Below are 19,852 nucleotides of genomic sequence, written 5' to 3'. Positions count from 1 at the left end.
CCTGCTATTATTTAAAACTCTCCTGTATTCAGTATAGTTCCATTCTGTGCTGTAAAGTGGTATTGGTGACATGGTAATACATTTGCATTGTGCCCAATGATAAATACTCTACCAGGTTTTACTCACTCCGCTGCTTCCGAATGTGTCCGGACAGCGCCTATATTGTCAAAGGCACGGGGGTCATTCAAAACTCGGTCTCCTTCCCTTCTGCCTTTTGTCAAATATTGCTGTGCGGGTGATAGTTTTCTCATTTATTTAGTGAATAGTTGGCGGGTGAAAAAGAAAGAATTTTACATTATGGAAATGATGGAATGGGTTATAATCTCCCACATATTCATCACAGCAGACATTGGACCCTTGTGATACCGTCCTCCATTTGGCTATTGTTCCCTTTCTCTTTTCGCATACTGTTCCCCTCAATGGGCAAAGCAGGCTTTAATCCTGTCTCTCTTTGGAATGACAATGTTTACTAGCTATCATTCAATAAGGAGCCAGGAGCACGAGACACATCCCTCTATCACTAAATGCTGTGTGAATGTGCTTGAGCCAGCTACAGAAACACGCTGTGAGCCCACTAAGGATAAAGGAGAGGCTGGCTCTACAAAGTGATTAGACTTTTTTGTGTGTGTGTGTGTGTGTGTGTGTGTGTGTGTGTGTGTGTGTGTGTGTGTGTGTGTGTGTGTGTGTGTGTGCGTGTGTGTGTGTGTGTGTGTGTGCGGGTTTTGCAACCTTTAAAATCATTTTAGAACTTTTCTTTTACTTGACCCTCTTGTCATCCTTGTACTTAGTGTATACAGTATATTTGAAAAAAAATAAGCTTAGTGCAGGCTTGACAACACACTGATACAGCACCGTTGGGTAATTATTGCCTGTAAGTAGGGATTAGGGTTGTGGATGTTGACAGTAAATTGGCTCAGAGCATGTGTTAAACACGCCTTTATGTACAGACACCTTCTATTTTCTTGCAAAAATGGAAGGTGACTATTCATAAAGGGACTTTTTTTTCTTTTCTACATCACCCTTATTTAAGGATTGGCAGCACATTTGGTAAATATGTCTTTTGTTGTGTAAAAAAACAAGCGCGGTAATGAGATTTCTAAATATAAAACTTCAAAGAATGAAAAGCCAAACCTTTTTATTGTTTTTATTTTTCTCGTTTCCTTTGCCCTGCCGCACTATTTGCCTTTCAGAGTCTTGACAGCTTTAGAGATTAGTGCCATAGCTGCTAACAATCATTAGTGTGTTTTCACCATTGTGTCATGCACTGTTTTCTACCACCACCAACCCCCAGCTCTGCCTCCTGCGTGTCTCCTGCTTTCGTGCCGAGCAAGGAATGAAAAACAATCGTTATGACCTCCAGCGACCCCTGCAGATGCACAGTCAGTTAAATGGTTTGTAAGACGTTTAATTACCAAATGGTATAATCGTTATTCATCTCATCATTAGATGTATGATATTAAGTGAATTGCCTCCCCTGAGTCCCCGTGTTTCACAGATCAATAGATTTAGATGGAGTTTGAAGGGAGTAGGGGGCTGATTGGGAAGTTAAAACACTTCTGAGGCTCCTGATATGAACACAAGCATTGTTCCTGTGATGCACAGTGGTGACATTGACTCATTTATTTATGCAATTAGCTTTTATGTAGGTTTAATTATGCTAATTTCAATGTCGGCAGACAGGAATGGTATGTCACTTTTTTTAAATGGATTTACAGCTCCTGGGTTTATTTGGTGGTGAAAGGACAAGAAACAATGAATAAGGTTATGGCACCGCAGACTTCCCATCAGCAGAGTGCTTGCGTTTGCACTTTGGGACACTTTGTTGGTATCGTGCTTTGTTTGAAGGCATTGTGGAGATTGCTAATGCAGCGTGTACACCTCTGAGGCCCAGTAGCCTGCAGCTTGATATTGCCTGTATTCCCAGTGTGAATATGGCTGAGTGGTGATCGGGGACTTGCTGCACCAGAAGCTGCTATTCACTGCAGCAAGCACTACTAGCCTGAGTTAATTGTCCATTATCTGCTATTATCTAAGCTCTCCCTCTCCCTCTCCCTTTCTCTTTTATTTTCTCTCACTCATGATTCTAGCCATCACCACCAGTTTCACTCAGTATGCTGTATCCACTGCTTCTTTTTCCCTCCCTACTCTAGCAACCTTATACCAATGGTGTAGTCAAGTCCTGGCAACTGAGTTCAAATAGTAATAATGATTCCCTTTGTTCCTGACGTACCTCAAACAGGATTCTGAACATGAAGTCAGCAAAGCACCATGTTTAATCCTTGTCTTATCGTCTCACTAGTTGAGTGGGAGGTGCTGAACATTCTCATTCAGAGTACACATTTGTGGATTATTTATTCTTAAAAGCATGCAGAGGAATCCAAATACATTTGAATTATACTTTTTTTTTAAGTATAAAGTTAAAACGTGTTCAATATGATTAACAGTGACAAGCTATCATTTTGACAAGAGAAGCAATCTCTTATCCTGGATAAATAAATCAATTTAATTAAAGTTTATCAAAGAATATCAGCTTCTTCTTCTGGTTTCTCTTTGATGACATGATAGATCTGTCTGCAAAGGTGTTTGAGGAATCCTCAAATATTTCACTTGATGGCACTGTTTTCCTTTTTGCTCCAGCTGAAGCAACAGGGAATGTTTTATGTATGCTGGGCACAATGTGAAAAGTCTGGCTATGCCACAGATACGTGTCTTCCTCTTTCCTTCTGTCCCTGGGCACTGAGAAACTGTCAGAACATTGGCAATAAAAAAAATAATAAAATAAAATGTGCACTATATTATTTAAAAAGAAAAATATCCCACAGATAAAATGGTTTGAATCTAAGTACGCATTGATCCAGTTACTAAAATACTTTATTAAACTACTCCTTGTTGTTTTTGCTTCGCTGTTTAAATGAATCCACATGCACTCCAGTTGTGTTGCTATAAATTCTTCTACTCATTCCAAGCAAGATGATGCACACTATAAGACATTCCTCAAGTTAATTTCTTTCCTTGATATAGTTTTGTCCTTGTACTCAATTAATCACCACATACCGCTAGACTGCATATTAGACCTCACCATTTACTAATAGACACTTTTTAAGGCTTTCATTTACTGTATGAAATTGCTGATTAGAAAAATGTGGGAATCTTGTATGGTAATGTACAGCTCTTCTTGTGCAATTTATTGCTGTAAATGCCAAGACCTTTGAGGGGCAAAACATATTAATAGAAAGCTACTTAGAAGCCAATACAATATTTTTTGTATTTTTATGTTTTTTTCATGTGATGTACTTGTAGTTATGCAGTGCTTTTCTGGTCTTACTGACCACTCAAAGTGTTTTGAAAAGTGCTTTTTTTCAGTCAGTCAGACTTTGGTGTCAGTACACTCAGTGCAAAATCATGTGTCAAATTCTGTCATGTCATTTGTCAAACCCTTAGAAAAGAAATTAGCTAATAAGTTTTAAATATTCCCAGGAGATGGTTCACCTTTGGGAATGTACATTTTTAAGTCGACACAATATTAACTCGTGTTTTTCGTTTTTCTTTTTAATGTTTAGACTTACTGTTGCTAATATTTTAGATGAAACTCCTAGAATTGTATTGTGTAATGAATTTCTTCTCATTGTTCAAGAGTGACAAGACACTGAATGTAGGGTTCATGAATAAGGTCAAGCAAACTGAGGATTTTTAGGGTTATGAATGATGTGTTTATTACAATATTTAAATCATTTTACAATAATATATAAAGAATGTTATATAATATATGCATGCAACCAAATATCTGTCAGTGCTAGATTGTAAATTGTATATTTGTTGGTATAAATTGTGGTATTACACTGTAAAAAGTAGTTGCCAGTTCATACCATTATTTAACAGGGACATTTCTTACATTGTAGTTATGAGTTGAAAAAAATAAAAAGTATTCAAGCCTAAAACTGTAGTTAAGAGCGCTCCACTTTGGCCACCATTTGTCCATTAGTTTTCCTGTTCTCTCACACAGAGTGAGACTTAAGCTGAGTTTAAATAGGAGTTGGATGGATGGATTAGAGGTGTGTGGGGCGCTGGGGGATCAAGATCATATTAAGTGCTCACAAAGCAAATTGCTCAACATTAAGAAGTCTTGATCTGGTGGTCCTGCTTCACAAGCAGCCTGTAAAGAAGCAATATATCACAGTAAAAAATAACTACAGCTTGTATTTCAGCATCGTGCGCATCATAAATAAAGGTGTGCCACGTATAATTGAGGCTCGTGCACGGGGAACTCGGCTGGAGATGAGAAATGGAAATCTGTGTACTGGTAAATAGATAATCACACAAAAGTAATTGAGGTTTTCAAACCCCAATCTAGTCTGCCAGCATGAGCTCGTTTGCATGTTAATCACGTCAGTGATTTCCCTTCATCACAGGGAAGTCCGTGCACACTTCCATAACCAGCTTTTAATTGCATTTAAAATGTCACAGAGGTGGAACACATGTAATTTAGCCAGAACTGTGTCCAAATTAATGGGTACTACTGAGACGCTCCATTGGACAGGGTTGGAAATGAGAGAGGCTGTCCATTGTTTGGGTCTTTATTAGAGATGCCTCAGTCTTTCCGTCTCTCCACGATAACATCTTTACAGCACCTTTTGAAGTTTCTATCAAGACTTCAAAATGAAACCTGACAAGCATTTTGTGAACGACTTAACTCTACAATAGATGCCAACTTCTTGCAAAAAAAAAAAGCCAAATGGATGGACATTAAAAAGATGGAAAAAGGAAACATCAAAGGAAGAGAACGCAAAGTCAAAGTGTTAGGTTTTAAATGGAGAAAGAAAGGGAGGAATAGTTTATTTTCTTTCATCACCAGGTGTTCTTTGGCGTATAAATTACCAAGATGATGTTTCCATAACACAGCTTAGGGCACTCTAGAGAGGGGAAACCTGCAAAACAGACCTATTTAATTTTTCATAGAGGTGGACCATCAGGAGCAATAAGCCAATATTCCTCTTCACCTTTTCCAGATGCCTTCTACACCACTATATCTTACCAAAAACCCAAGCCCCTCTTACTTTTGGATTTCATTTTTTTTTTTTTTTTTTAAGAAAAAGTTCTGCCGAGACCTACATGAAAGGAAGGAACTGTTGAAATGTTAATTTTACCATCTGCTGTTGAGGTCTGCTACCTTTGTGTGTGTGTGTGTGTGTGTGTGTGTGTGTGTGTGTGTGTGTGTGTGTGTGTGTGTGTGTGTGTGTGTGTGTTTTCTTTTTTCCTGCCTTCTTTAATTCCCAGTAGTTCTGTTCTGTTTCATGAATGTGCTGCTATTTTGGCTGTTTGAAGTCATGGGGTTTCTGTGAGCGTGGCTACGACTGGCTGGAAAATACAATGCCACATGGCGGATGGTGGAGACTGTCCCATTAGTTTCCTGTTTAGAGCCCTGTCCCTCCTGGTAACACTGCTTCTTATACCAGTCCCAAGGATCCAGTTACACTCCCATGCATGCCCAGCTCCAGCACACAGTTTGTCCGTCCCTCTTGCTGACTCGGGCTTGCCCTCGCTCCCTCTCCTTCATGAGTCTGCACGTCTTTGGGGACCTATTTAGTCTGTTTATCTTAATGCTGAGGATTTTAATCACTCGTTAACAAGACCCCTAGCACCTTTGTCCAATAAAAGGTTTTTCTCCCTCTCAGCACACGTTATTGGTAGTTTTCCTGTAAGCTCTACAAACCCCCGTCGAATCCAAGATGGAAATGAAATTCTTGACAGCAGTATTTCCCCATCTTTATGTGTCCAGCCTTTTCATCAAAAAAGTTGACACTTTTAAAAGCAAAGACATATTGCCAAGTTTGCTGTAAAGATTTTGCCAAATGGATAGATTCCATTGTGAGATTTGATAGTTGGCAATTAGGGTGAGACATCCTGTGTGCAGAGTTGCTTAGCATTTTCCTTGGCCGGGACCAGATTGTTTAGTCTGCTCTCATTGTGAGCTGTTTCTGAGCTGCAGTTGACGGTTGTTTGCAGAGCGCTGGGGGAAAATGTGAGAGGGGCCAGTGCCTTTCTCTATTTATTTATTTTCCCCGTCCTTGGAGCTGGAATCTGATTTGTGTTCATGTTTCTCTATTCTCTCTGAGCGGTTTTTAAGTGTGGCTGCTGAAATCTAGACTCTGTATGACCTCACTGCGCGGCCTGTGTTTCATTAATGACCAGCCCTGTGGTTTGGGGAGAGGAATATTTTTCATATGACACCGCCTTGCATTAGCGCGAAGCGGCAGCTGCACAACCACAAAACCATCCAATTTTGTGGCTTTGAAAGGTGTGAAAAGTTCAGCTCCCTATAGCAAGCTTTGCATTTATAATTATGCTCAGTGTATGTATGTATATGTGTCAAGAAGCGGAACTACTGAAGACTTGTAAAAGAAACCCAAAGGAAAAAAAAGTCACCTGCTAATGAAACATTTGTCTTTCATTCTCCTTGGCAACTTGTAAAGTAAATAGTGGCGATATATTTCAGAGAAAGATGTTTACACACTTAAAGCTCTGACATGCTATGCCTTCGTGAAGCCACCTAAAATAACAAGCAGAAATTCAAAGTGGAATAGGTAGCACTTTGACAGCTCGATTCATCTGTAGCAAATATTTGATTTCAACATGATTTTATACTGTTTGGAACCCTTTGTGGGTCCAAGTCTTTTTAAGTCTTATTTTTTCCAAGTGCCACATCTGGCATATGGAGTATTTCTTTGCAGATTGATTGATTTCCCAGGCTTTGTTGGAAGCCACACGGCGTTTTACTAAGAAGCATGCAACAATTCACAGACACACGTAGCAAGCCTCTATACCCCCTCCCTTCTCAAAAAAGAAAAAAAGAAAAGCTCAGACACTAGACTACTGTAACTGTTTGGTACCTTGCAGGATATTGAAAATCCAAGAGGAAACCTCAGATTTGTCCTCTCCTAAAACAAAGAGCCCTTGTGCTCCGGCCATCCTCTTCTCTTCCCCCCTCGCACTTTAAAACCATACCTTCATCATCATCATACCGATAAATAAAATGTCTTTGAAAACACAAGATAATTTCAAGTCATTCGCTGCGGTGCACTCCTCTAGTTCTGTCAGCTTGAAGGCAGGAGTTGGAAGAGGGAGAGATTGAGGTAAGTCACCAAGTCTCAGGGAGAGTGAACAAAGAAGAGAAGATTACCTAATAGTCCTGCTATGTATTTGAAGTGGAGCCTGCTGTTTGTTTGGGGAGGTTCAGGAGATGGATGTGCAGGGAGATGTCTAAAGGGCAGCTGATGGGTACTTTTAAGCTGTCAGAAACATCCCATTTGCCATTTGTCTTCTTGAATAGATGACAACAGGCTTCGACAGGGGCAAATGACAATAAAGAGAGAAAGTTATTGTCTCCCAAGTTCGCACAGTGTTGAGAATGTTGCCTCCAAGTATAATTGGGCACCTTTGTGTAAATTAAGAGTCATCCACAGTGATAAGTTGACAAGGCTTATAAGCCACTCATGCATGCACTCACTATTTTTGGTGCCTGGTGTCATGAGATCTCTAATCAGTCTGCAGTCTGCTTGTATATGTTTGTAACCAATACAGGTTTGCTAGTTGTCACTGTTTATAAAGAAGTAGTTAACGTAATTAATGCCAAACTGATGCTTAACTTTCTTGAATTAATCTCATTAGAAGTCCACATTATATATGTTGCTCGAAAGATGCAGAGATTTTTAGATGAAACGTTTTCACGCCTCTTGTGAACGCCTCACAAAACGTGAAAAACATTTTGTGAACAATACACTTCTTATTGACACTTATTCTTTTTTAAAAGTCTCTTTTTTTCAGCTGGCATAACCCAAGCCACTCTATTGATAACTTCTAAAAATGGTTTTCTGAATTTCTTTTTTCTAATTCCATAAATTGCAGTCTTCCTTTCTCTTGTGATTTTTGAACAAACAGTTACAACCTTTAGATTCTTTGAAATCCCTGCCATCCGTTTCTGTTTTGATAAATTGTACATCTCGTCCTATTTTCAAAGTCATCAGCGATTGCGTTTTTGCCACTCAGAGCACTGAACATGGACAGCTTTTAAAGGTAGTGAGTAGGTCTGATAAGTGGCTCAATCCTTGTACTAAAGCATTTTTACTGAAGGTTTAATAGCTACTGTATAATGAATTATAATGTATTCTCTCCGATTGCAAATTTCCTCTAATACAGCCCTTCTGCTGTAGTGGAAAAAGTCCATCTGAATATTATTGTGACCAGCTTTTTAATAATACAAATCAATTGCATGATTTTAAGTAGTTAGACTCATACTTTTGTTGTAAATTTTCCCCCCAATGCCAAATGGAGTAAGTGCTGGTATAATTGGAATAGCTAACCAATTTCAAAGCAGAGACATTTTTCATCCCAAAAATGATTTGCTGTGTTTGTGGTACATCATGGTCAGCTCTAAGTCAACTGTATGTGTTAGTATAAAATACAGTCGAACATTTCAGCCTTGAAAAGCAATAGGCTTATGAATCATCTTGCTGTTCCAATTTAATGGAACATACCTTTCAATGACAGCGTGTACCAGCACATCATCAAAGTGAAACTTCCAAAGTTCCGCTTAACTTGTTGCTGAAATAGTTTCTCGTTTTCAAGAAAATTGCAGTGTGCCAAGTCTCCAGAAGTGTATCAGGGAATCTTCCTGAAGGAAAAATTGCCACTTGCATACTTGTCTTTGACCGAAGTGAAGCCCTCACCCACTCCAGGGGGAACATGTGCTGTTTAGGAAGATATAAAGGAGTAATTTTATTACTCGGTACATCTCCCCCTCAGAAGCCATTTCATTTCTCCTTTCAGCCTCCACAGAAGCCTTTATTTGATCTCATATTCCCGAGTATGACTGCCTCAAACCAGTCAGACTCCGTTTATTTTCATTTGGAAAACACATTTAGCGTTGAAGGGATGGCAAAGGATTTAAGTGAAGAGCAGGGGGTTCTGGTGTGGAAGGGACTGAGGCGAGTTTCTCTATCACATGTTAATGTTCTCCTGCAGGGATTGTTGGGAGCCAAACTTTAGATTTTTCTTTCCCGCAGTTTCTAGCGGTGTGACTGCTTTCAGCGTCATCACGAATAAGCTTTCAAACATTACCACTTCTAGTCTCCGCACAAATACTTCCCTGCAAATAGCTGCTAAGTTTGCATCCATACAGTGAAATTGATACAGCTGGATACCCTTTACTCAGTGCTTTGAAATTGCAGATCATTGAAAAAGTGTGCCATTTATTAGGCAGCCCACTTAGGCAGCCCAGATGTAGCTGGTCACTTGAGAGGGAGACTTCCTCATAAACTCTGAGCCTTTACAGCGGGCACAACACCCAACGGTGGAGTCAAAATTAACCCGCAACCTTCCCTCAACTCCACATACTTGGCTAAATCCTGAGCCAGTGCAGCTGTCTGGAGGAGCCTGCACCTTATACACACAATTCCTAAAAAACTCTCCCCCTCTTCCTCATTTATCAGTGTTTCGGTCTGTCTCTCTGTCTGTGCCTGCAGCACCTATATCCTCTCCAGCCTGTGTCTGGTGACAGCATAATGAAAACATTTTTGTGAGAAGTGTCGTTTCAGTGCTCCGGAAGTCCCACTCACCTAAATAGTTCCTTCTCTATGTCTTGTCTGTCTTTTTTTGTATTTTTTTTTGTGCGTGTGGGCGAGTGGGGGGGTATTATAGCCTCCACTGGGCTCAGTTCCACACATTGAATTACCTCCAGATGTAATTCCTACTCCCCCCCAACCCCTTCACCCTCAAATTAGTGGCTAGTAAAAATTAGGTTTGAATTAGCCGTGGTGTGGAGAATATGAGAGTTTTAAGTTTTCCATATAATGAGTTTATTATTCTTTGCTAGAATGCCATTTTCCTGAATTAATTTGATCAGGTCTTTTTTTTTAAAGGTGTAATTGGTATCAAGTCGAATGGTGTTTTAGTCATGAATGGATAGCCACTATGTCAGCAGTGAACCCAGAAGGCTGAGGTAATCGGAGGTCTGTAAAGTCCACTTAAAAGCTCCACGTCACAACAGCTTCTGGGGATTATTCCCAAAAGTTTCCCTGTTATCTAATTCATGGTCAGCATCTAATTTTTCATCCGGCATGAAAGCATTTTTTATTGCTACTTGTGAGTGCATTGATGGGATTCCTTGGATGTTAGATAGCGGGTTGTTGCATAGCATATACAGGTGTTGTGCTCTTTTGACTGCCAGTGAAGCTTGTCTCTTTGCCATTCAACTGTGTAGCCGTGGTTCTGGGAATGATAATCTCTTTGGCAGAGCTGGAGCTGTGGGATCCTCAGACACTACAGATCACTGTCATAAATGGGTTTCAGATTCATCCCCTAACAGGAAATCTGAATGCATGAGACGACTATTGAATCCCCCCCTCGCCTTTTTTTCTTTTTGGCCGTTGCTTTAGCTTGATGACATCTCAGTGGCCAAGAAGATAAAAAAACAAAAAAACCACAACAACTCAGTAGCATGTACTTTTCTCCTAGTAGGAATCTAATTAAACCGTAGCTGCCTTTTACTATATGATCATATCTACTGCTGTGAAAAAAGAGAAGTTGTCTTCCATGCTCTATTCTTTCATCTCCTTCCAATCTGCTGTATAACAGGTAAACTGCTGTGAGCTGCACTTGCTTGTTTAAATTTATCCATCTCAGTTGAGCCTTTGATTTCAGCAACTCGTTTAATTCAAATATGTTTTTGAAGAAAAGCTATTTTTCTTTCTTTCTTTTTTTTAGAATTGGGGGTGGGCATCGGAGGCAGCTGCGGTGGTGGGGGAAAATAAGAGGAGGCACTGGAGGGCCAATTTAACCTGGAGTGTCTGTCGCTAGTCTACCAGCTCCTTCGCTTCAAGAGGCCCAGTTAGCTTGAACTGTCTGACTTCTGTCATTTCGATCTCTTTTTATTTTTCTGCTGTAATGTATACTTTAATTCCCGCCCACCTGCCGTCTGTGTGTAGCTACGGCGTCGGCAGAAGCAGCTGGAGGGGAGGTGCAGGTATCATTAAGCCTTTGAGAGGCACCAGCGGAACAGTGCAGAGTGCTATACGTGGCTCCTTGCAGCGCGTGTTGATATTTTTGGGCCCAGTGAATGCACAGCCTAGTTTATTTTCAATAGAAGCGATGGCTGGGTTTGGCCAGAGTGTCCCCTCCAGCTGCTTACTCGGGCTGTTGATATTGAGTCAAGCAAACACTCTCTCAGGGATGTCCTGTTGGGCACTCGGCCAGAGTTGCAAATGGAAGTCACATGTGGAGAATCCCAGAGGAAGGCGAAGAGGCCTTAATTCACACACATTACCAATAATAATCAACTGTGGCAGTACTGGTCTTACTGGAAGCAAAGCCTTTCATTAATCACTGATTTAAAAATGTTGTATTTCTTACAATAGCAGCAAACAAACAAAAGTCAACATATTTATTATGATTATTACTATGATTGCAACAATCGGGGACCCCTCCACCCCCATTGACTTCTCTTGTGTTTCTTTTTTCTTTTTCTTTTTTGGCTTTCAAACACATATGCAAATATATTTGGACACTGTCATTATCATCCACTTAATAGGCATTTCATGAGGGATTTTCTGAATGCACGGTGCAGGGCAAGTTGCCATGGATACCCCGGTGCTTAAGTACAGTATATTAAAATGGTGCTGCCTTCCAACCACTTATATAATCACCGGTCTGTAATGGTCTTTGCTCTGTGGCCATAAGCAACATATCATGTGATCAGCATTGACCAGGACTAGTAAGAGCCCTACCCCCTCATTATGCCTTATTTGGCTTATTCATTTCATTCTTTGTAGGCAGGACTTAGTGGAACAGGAATTATGCTTGTGGAACATTTATGTGACAACTTATGAAAGGACCTTGTGTGTGTGTGTGTGACATGAATTTATTTCTAAAAATGGGAAAATTAAAAGAGGACATTTTAAACCTTATATTGAAAAGTCAGGATTATTGACCTCATATTACACGTGTATATAAAAATAACATATTCATTTTTTTTTCAATACAAGTGTAACATATGTATAATATAAATAGAAACTTGAGTTAACCATAAAGTCATAAATGCAATTTAAGGGCTCATCACCATCCCTGCTTAATTTATTTCCTCTGTGACAGTAAAATGTGTTTATAAAAGCCTTTACAGTCTCCTGCAAGTTCAATCTTGGCTGAGCACTTTCAGTGTCAAGTTGGAAGAATGTGCTTTGAGTAAACCAAAGTATTAAGACAAGCAAATCTTTTTACCTCTCTATAAAAAAAGAGGTTTTCATATGTCAGAGGACTGACATATGAAAACCTTTATTTTTTAAATGCAAAGCTTTTTTAAATGCAAAGCTTTTCCTCTCCATAGTGGTGTAGAACTCAAAAGTAATTTATTTTTAAGCCAACGATTCCTACAGTGGTAAGGCTGCCCTTGCTAGCGTGCTAGGTGATGAATAATGACGGGTGCTCTACCAATTGTTCCAGGTGGCGCTAAATTTCTGGGAAGTAAGACAACATAAATAGACTTACTGAAAGGTTTGAGAGAAATATACCTATATTACACTTGTAATCTCTGAGAAATCTTTGTGCTTGCCTTTTGTCCTATTTTTTTATTTATTTAAAAATTAGTGCATTATTTTGTAAATTCAATACATTTAGGCTAATACCTGTTAATAAAATTATAGCTGAAGATTGGCTCCTAGTAGCTGACCTTACAGCAGTGCATGTGCTTTTCAAGGCACACTTGACTTTGTCCCCAGTGCCAGTGTAGCTTTAATTAAAATAGTAGTGGTGTGTTTGTGTGCCTATAAACTATGGAAATTATAGCAGTGCTGGGAGATGGGAAGCATTTATTGCTATCATCAGTGTGGAGTTTGAGTGCGTTTCAGATGCACTGCTCCTCCACTGCTGCTGCTTTTGCCGAGGTTGGTAACCAGCTGCTGCCACCATCGCCCCTCCCCACTGTACCCACCACACATGTCTATCTATCCATCTCCCCCATTTTCTCCCTCTTTCCCCTCTCACTGTTCTGCTGCCACCACATCAAGACGCTGGTGGGCCTGTTTGTCTCTGTTGACCTTGGCAGCAGAAAGCACTGGAAGAAGAGACGTGGGGAACAAATACCTGAAGGGAGAAGGCACAGAATTGTCACAGAAGTGTAGAAACAGGCATAGCATTCCCCCTAGTGAGGCAAATGTTTCTAAGGCCAGGGGCCTCGTGTTTGTCTTTTCCAGTGGGGCACTCTGAGTAGTTTATTAAAGGGGCTGAAGGAGCTTTCTAGCCTGAAGCCCTTAGCGCTGAAAGAGAAATGGGAGAAATTACTGGCATAATGTGGATGCTTAGAGCAATTAACAGCAGTTGTTTAATGTTAGCCCCTTTTGACTCTCTCCGTCGCTGTCTCTTTTTTTTTTCTCTCTTGCTTGCTTTTCCACTCTTGTCATCTCTCTTTCTCTCGCCTGCTTCAGCTCCCACGGTCTCTTTCAGCCTGTCATGATTGTTTGGTGTTTACCTTTCCTGGCTCAGAGCTCAGACAGTTGACACTAATGAAAATGCTACCTTTTTTTTTTTTTGGTCTGTGTTTGTCTCTTAATAATGATATCATACAGCTAAAATATGCTCCAACAGAGCCGGGGAGATAATGTGCTATTCAGAGGCTGTTAAATTATACCAGTGCGCCGCTCTGAGCTGTGAGTTCAAGTGGTCTTTACCCCGCGTTGGGGGCTACATCTTTACCTAAATAAATCTGTCATAGTTGCCCCAGGTGCCGCTCTTTAAAACAGAAGATTCTTGCACTCCCTATAACCTCTTGCGGCTGCCTGTATGCTCGCACATGTGTGTGTCCGTTAGTGTGAATTTAATTTTAAAGTTGCATCTGTGCCAGATTTAGATGTGTATTTGTGTTTGATTATGTGGCACAAACTTACATAGGCAAAGGAATAAATAAAAGTCCTCTCTTGTATTAAATCTCTCTGGCCCATGTGGCACTGCAAGCTGGTGGCAGATGGACTAGCTTTCGGCATCTGTTGTGTGCAGACTGGGGGCTTTGTACTCCTCTCTCCTGGGGAAGACCGAGCCTTTCTTCTTGCCAGTAGATTCCTGTCTGTTGGAGCGACTAAGAAAAACATCTGTGGCATGCAAGGGAGAGGGAGGGAGAAAAAGGGGAGAGAAAGAGGAGGAAAAAAATTGACAAAAAGATTGGCAAACACCATTAGCCCTAAATGTTCCGTCTCATTGCCTGTTGTGCGTTGTTTACAATGGGGGGAAACACGTCAATACATCACACGCAGCACATCTGATCCCAGCCGAGACTCGTTCAGCTCGTTTCAGCTTTTGTCAGCGTCTTTAGCCGGCGATAGGGATTGGCAGCTTTTGCACTTCTAGTAATAGATACTGACCTAATTCATTAGGCTTCAAATATGTGAATGTAACATTTGTACAAGCACATTTTCTCCTTTTATCAAGTAGTAAACCAAGCCTTTAAACATTCTGGCTGAGGGAGAAAAGCTGTGAAATGTTTGTCAGCTTGTGTGTTAATTTTTTTTCTTTTTTCTCTCTGTATATCTTTTTATATTTCTTCCTTCCCTTCCCATAACTGTTTTGTTTGGCCAATCATTTACATTTAAAAATACCTTTTGTTAAGGTATTTATAACAGTTTTAATGATCATCTTAGAAAAATAGTAAGCAAGCATTCGGCATGTGGCGGTCTCGCCAGTTTTCAACCTTTTGTCGTCTCCCTCCCCTCTCAGATTCCTCCAGTACCCCCCCCCCCCCCCCCCCCCCATTTCTTTGCCAACTCTCGCCACCCTCCGCCCCCTCCTCTCTGCTCCCCACGACCAGCCCCCCTACCCCGCCGATCAAGCCACTGGTTTTTGTGTACTATTGGTCCTCAGGCGTCAAAACAATCCAGCGGGGCTGCCTGACTTGTTTTAATTAGGCAGCACTGAAACGGCAACTGTCTCTCAGACGTGACCAGGCAGAGGTGCTCTCCCCTCGCACTACTGTAAATACCGCTGTAAATACTTCTCTGGTGATGTCTTTGACAGTAAGCGTCAGCTAGTTACTCTACTTTTTTTTCTTCCTTTTTTGCCTCCACTTTCCTGCCGTCTGTTTTCCGCTACTGGCATTTTCCCCTTCTCTTCATTTTTGATGCACCGTAATGCTCTCAGGTTTCTGAGAATACTTCTTCAAATGCTTCTTACCAGGGAGAGTGGATTTCTCAGTCATTGTTTAAAAGGTAGGTCATTTTATCTGCCTCTTTTGGACTATGTAGGACTTCGTTTTGTGTTAACGTAGCAGTGCTTCGTGATGTCGTGTAACTTGGAAATACACGGCTGTGATATGGCTTAATTGTTTTTAAGTGCCCCGTGCACGGTATGGAGGCTACCGACTGCCGCTGAGCCCTTCACTAATCCCATTCAGACTCTTTGAATCCACACACACACACACACTTTGACATGCACACAATCGGAGCTGAAAGGAAAAGCACTAGTATAAAGCCAGACACACATACCTTTGCGGCGAGTGCACCTCTCTCTTCTCGTACTTCTGTCCCCCTCTTGTCTCAGCAATGCCGACTACACAGAGCAAAGGAGAGAGCAGGTCCGGCAGGTTGTGCGCAAGAGCGATAGTGTGTGTGCACTTGCACGAGGGAGAGAGAAAGAGAGAGACAGAGAGCGTGTGCTCAGAGAAGCAGATGTGCGATTAGAGCGAGAGCAGCGCGAGCCTCCCTGGTAAGCATGCAGGCGAGATGCAAGGGGAGAGCCGGCGAACATCCTGTGACGAGTCACAGCAGTCCCCGTGTGAAGATCCCCACACACTCTCACATACACACACTCTCTCAGTCATACACAGGACCCACCCACACGCAGAGTACCTGCACACACACACACACACACACTTAGACATTTGCACACGGATGCACATGCTTTATTGCTACTTTTTGGAAGTAGCTGAGATAAATAAAAAAAACTTATCTCAGATTTATTTTCTAAAAATGCATCAAAAGCAGAGCTTTACCTAGTAATTGCGGTATTGCTCATTTCCACTAAACCGGTGAATGAAATGATTAAGTAGTGTTTTCCTGTAATTGCAAAATTTCATTATCTTCAGACTTAAAAAAATGATGGTCTAATTATATCCAGTGCGGAGAGAGAAAGAAGCCACCGTCTCTCTGTCATAAATTTCCATTTTGTACACTACACCCCCTCACCCACACCCCCACCTCCCTCCTTCCACACACACACATGCGCGCACACACGCATACACACGCCCTCCGCTGTCCCTCTCCCATTCTTTTCCTTCTCTCCCCCAACTCAAGCCTCCTCTTTCGGGCCTGCATGTCCGACCTGCACAAGGGCCCCCCGATCGGTAATTGCCCCGGTGACAACTGGAAATGATAGAATAATTGTCAGGAGAGGCGTCTGGGCTTTCTCTTTTTTTCCCCCTCTTTTTTTCTTTTTTTTTTTAATGGGGCGAGTGTGATTTAAGTATGCATGAATGGTACAGTGGTGGTGAGGTGGCAAGAGAGCGAGAGGAGAGGAAAGGAGAAGGGGGGAACTGGGGCGGGGGCTGTGTGGCGGGTGGCGAGAAGTGTAGGGGGGGTTGGTGGTGGGGGGTGGCTTGTTTATGATGCCATCCCCCATAAACACGGCTAAAGTGATGACACAGATAGTGTTGCCTCTTCACACGGTGACACCAGTCGACTTGGGGCCGTTGCAGCTAGACACCCTCGGCGGTGGCAGAGCCAAGTACTCTGTTCCTCGGTCAAGCTCTCTGGCACTTCTCACCTTCAGGTAAAAAAAAGAAGAAAAAAAAAAGTCAGGCAGACTGTCCATCCATCTATTTATCCATCAATCCATCCATCATTCATCCAGCCATCAATCCTCTGTCACCCATAGTCGACTTCAGGCTCTTGGCTGTGTTTAATGGTTGTATTTTATTGCCGGGCTGTGTCTCCTGCCTTCCCCGTTGGTCGTCCCACTGTGTAACCGTTCAGCCTTGGTCTGCGGGCTCTGTTAATCTGCTGCTTAATTAGTGTTGATGAATGGCTCAGTGTGTATGGCTGTGTGTGTGTGTGTGTCTATGTGCATGCGTACAAGTGAGCACGTGTGTGCTGGTTTTGGCTTTGTGTGTGTGTGTGTGTGTGTGTGTGTGTTTGAATGAATTCGTGTGTGTGTGTGAGTATGTGTGTTTTTCAGATGTTGCTACTCGCTTGCTAAGCTAATCATTGATCATTAAAATCAAGAGGACAGTGATGCACCACTATGATTAAGCAGAATAAAAGGGCACAGCCACTCAATAACCTTTCATAAGCTAATAACAATCAAATATTAATCAGCTGCAGATATGTGTTCTGAGAGGGCAAAGCTGTTACTTGAAGTTTGACTTATTTGTTTTTCTCCCATCTCTCTGCGTGTGGAGGGGGAAAAAATCCCAAACTCTTTGGAGCAGACGTTTAGTTTGAAGAGGAGAGAGGTCACAAGACTGATAATTGGTGAAGCACTAATTATCTTTATCAAAGGCGAGTGGGATCATTTGTTTACTTAAATATTGATGAGGGTGAGCAAGGCATGGTATTGGGCTATTGTGGGCATATTATTAACATTTTATAGGGCTTTGTGCAGGAATGTGAAAGGGACTCCTCTTCATAATTTAATACCCTAATGCATAATGAGCTATGTGATTAGTTCACATGGAGAATTGGCCAAACTCCATTTTGAAGGCAGATAATTTACATTGTTCTCTAGAGTCTGGCATATAATAGGTTCTTTAGCGCAATAAAATTAAATGCTACACATTTTATATTTCAGCTTACAAATCCCCCTGGCAGTATTCAGTTTTAAGTCTTCTTTTTCTGTTTTCTTCTATTCCTCCCCAAAAAAGAAATAAAAAGTGGGGAAGTGAAATTTAAAATTGTTAGACTAAAACACATGTTTACCTACATGTTTTATTTAGAATGCACACTCACCAATTAACACTGTTCATTAGCAGAGCTGCGTTATTTGTTTTGAAAGTTTAACCAATCACTTTGTTATGCTAATTGTGATGTAATTTAATTTGAGTTCCCGTAATGATGATGCCGCTATTATCCACATAAATGATGCAGTTAAGCAGCACGGCCTCATTTGCATGTGCTTGAAGGGAGAGAGGCTGAAAGGAGCCGGCTCCCGTATCACTCCGCTTTAATTTTCCACCTCTGTTCACTGCTGCCCTTTGGGTCTTCCTGGCCTGTCACCGGCTATTGATGATCAGCACTTTTATCTGATTATTATTTTTTATTTTATTATTTTTTTTAATGACAAAGTGGCCTTTTATTTGCCTGCTAACAGATTTCTATGACTACAATCTGGGGAGATTAAGCGATCGAAATACGAGGCGTTTACAAAATGCGGATGAAAATTTCCCTGCTGATTGTATTAAACATTAAGGTAACAGTTGATTTGCGTGCGCACACCTGCATGGATGCCTTACTTTTCATTTTCAGTGTCTCTGTTTTGGCTGTTGGGGGGGGGGGGGGGCTTCTTGAATTTAACATTTCCACATCAAAGTGGTTCTTTGTTGGTGCTCTGGCTTAATTTTTAATCTGTTGATTCCATCAGGATTTTTTTAGATTGGACATTATTGTGATGTGATTTGGACACTCAGGTATGTTTTATTTTAAAGCAGAGGTGCAGTCAAGCAGTCTATGCATACACACACTCAGCGGTCTCTGTATATATATATTTTTTCTTTTTTTTCATCCTAAGAGGAGCGGGATCGTTTCTTCTATTTCTTCCGAGTCCCCAACCTTTCTGTGCAGAAAGTCCAACTAAGCCAAAGTTAAGGACATCTCATTATCTGTTTTGTCGTTGGCTAGACTTTAGTAATTTTCCTCAGAAGAGATGATTTTTTTCCCCCCCTCCTTACCAAACCCACCTTTTTATGCTTCTAATTGGTTACATAAATCTTGTCTGGTATGAATGAGGAATGTTGCGGTGTTGTCAACTGCAATCTTCACCCTTATTTACCAATTCATTAAGATCTATCGATGCAGGACTGCTGAGAGGGAATGACAACATAAATCAGAGCTCGAGACATAATGGCCCTAATCAACCAGAAATAACTGGAAACGTCACAATGAGCTATGTCTCTGTAGCTGTGTCAGACGCGGCTGGCTCCCCTGCGCCTGTCCGCTGGATCTGTGGAGAGGAGCGGAGAGTCAGACCCATCCAACTGTCATTAGCTCCTCTGATTTTTCTCAGCAAGAACACCAGAGCAACGTGAAGAATTTTGTCCATTTACTTCTTTTTTTTCTTATCCAGTCCTTGCAATGTGTCAAAGCAGCTCAGTTTTGATCACTTACAGTATTTTCTGAGTGAAACACTTCCAGATACGATGTCTATAAATACAGTTAGGTCTGGAGTGCCTTGTATTCGCCGCGCACCTCCTCTCCTCGTGATAAAGATTATTGCACGAGACAATGAGGCCTCCCCTCTTTATAGGTCAATTAGCCCTGATTAGGTGGGCTGAGTTAATTAATGAAATTGGCAAATATGCAAATGAGAGCCGACTGATCGGGCTTTCGTCACTGTCTCGCTCGCCCACAGCGGCAGGGCTGTCTACAGCTTCAACAGAACGAGGTGCCTGATAGGTAACATGTAAATGATATGGGTCGAGCCTAAATGCAGGAGAGGACTAGTCTCTCTCCTCCTCTTTTTCCATCAGGGGACAAGCCGTGCTGCACTAATATTTCAAAGACGTGTGCATTTATTACTATACCACATAAATCTATTAATAGTAAAATATTTTGTTTATAATTTTTTTTCTTGATTTTTAATGAGATACTAGTGGATTTTATTTTATTAATAC

At 41.3% G+C, this 19,852-nt stretch overlaps 1 protein-coding gene and 1 long non-coding RNA gene across 6 annotated transcripts in view; one reads left to right on the top strand and one right to left on the bottom strand.

The window, feature by feature from the left end:
• foxp2 (forkhead box P2) overlaps nt 1–19,852 on the top strand; it is a 104,371-nt gene that overhangs the window by 17,293 nt on the left and 67,226 nt on the right. The window contains exon 1 of one of the 5 annotated variants that reach the window (XM_085436112.1): nt 16,635–16,797. The exons of the other annotated variants lie outside the window; for them this stretch is intronic. The gene's annotated coding sequence lies outside the window, so the exon portion shown is untranslated. Of the gene's footprint in view, nt 1–16,634; nt 16,798–19,852 lie in introns of those variants that run through there. 5 annotated transcript variants of the gene reach the window in all.
• LOC146689775 (uncharacterized) lies at nt 11,597–15,881 on the bottom strand. Its single transcript, XR_014916096.1, has 3 exons — nt 15,516–15,881; nt 13,929–14,129; nt 11,597–13,128 (listed from the first exon to the last, which is right to left on the bottom strand). It is a non-coding gene; the product is annotated as an uncharacterized LOC146689775 (long non-coding RNA).

This window comes from Copadichromis virginalis, linkage group LG17 (genome assembly GCF_057382275.1).
Source record: "Copadichromis virginalis isolate Kocher_CV1m ecotype Utaka linkage group LG17, C_Virginalis_male_GT1.1, whole genome shotgun sequence".
In the NCBI taxonomy this organism is placed as follows: domain Eukaryota; kingdom Metazoa; phylum Chordata; class Actinopteri; order Cichliformes; family Cichlidae; genus Copadichromis; species Copadichromis virginalis.
The sequence above is the reverse complement of the archived record's forward strand: the minus strand, read 5'-3'. Positions and strand labels throughout refer to the sequence as shown.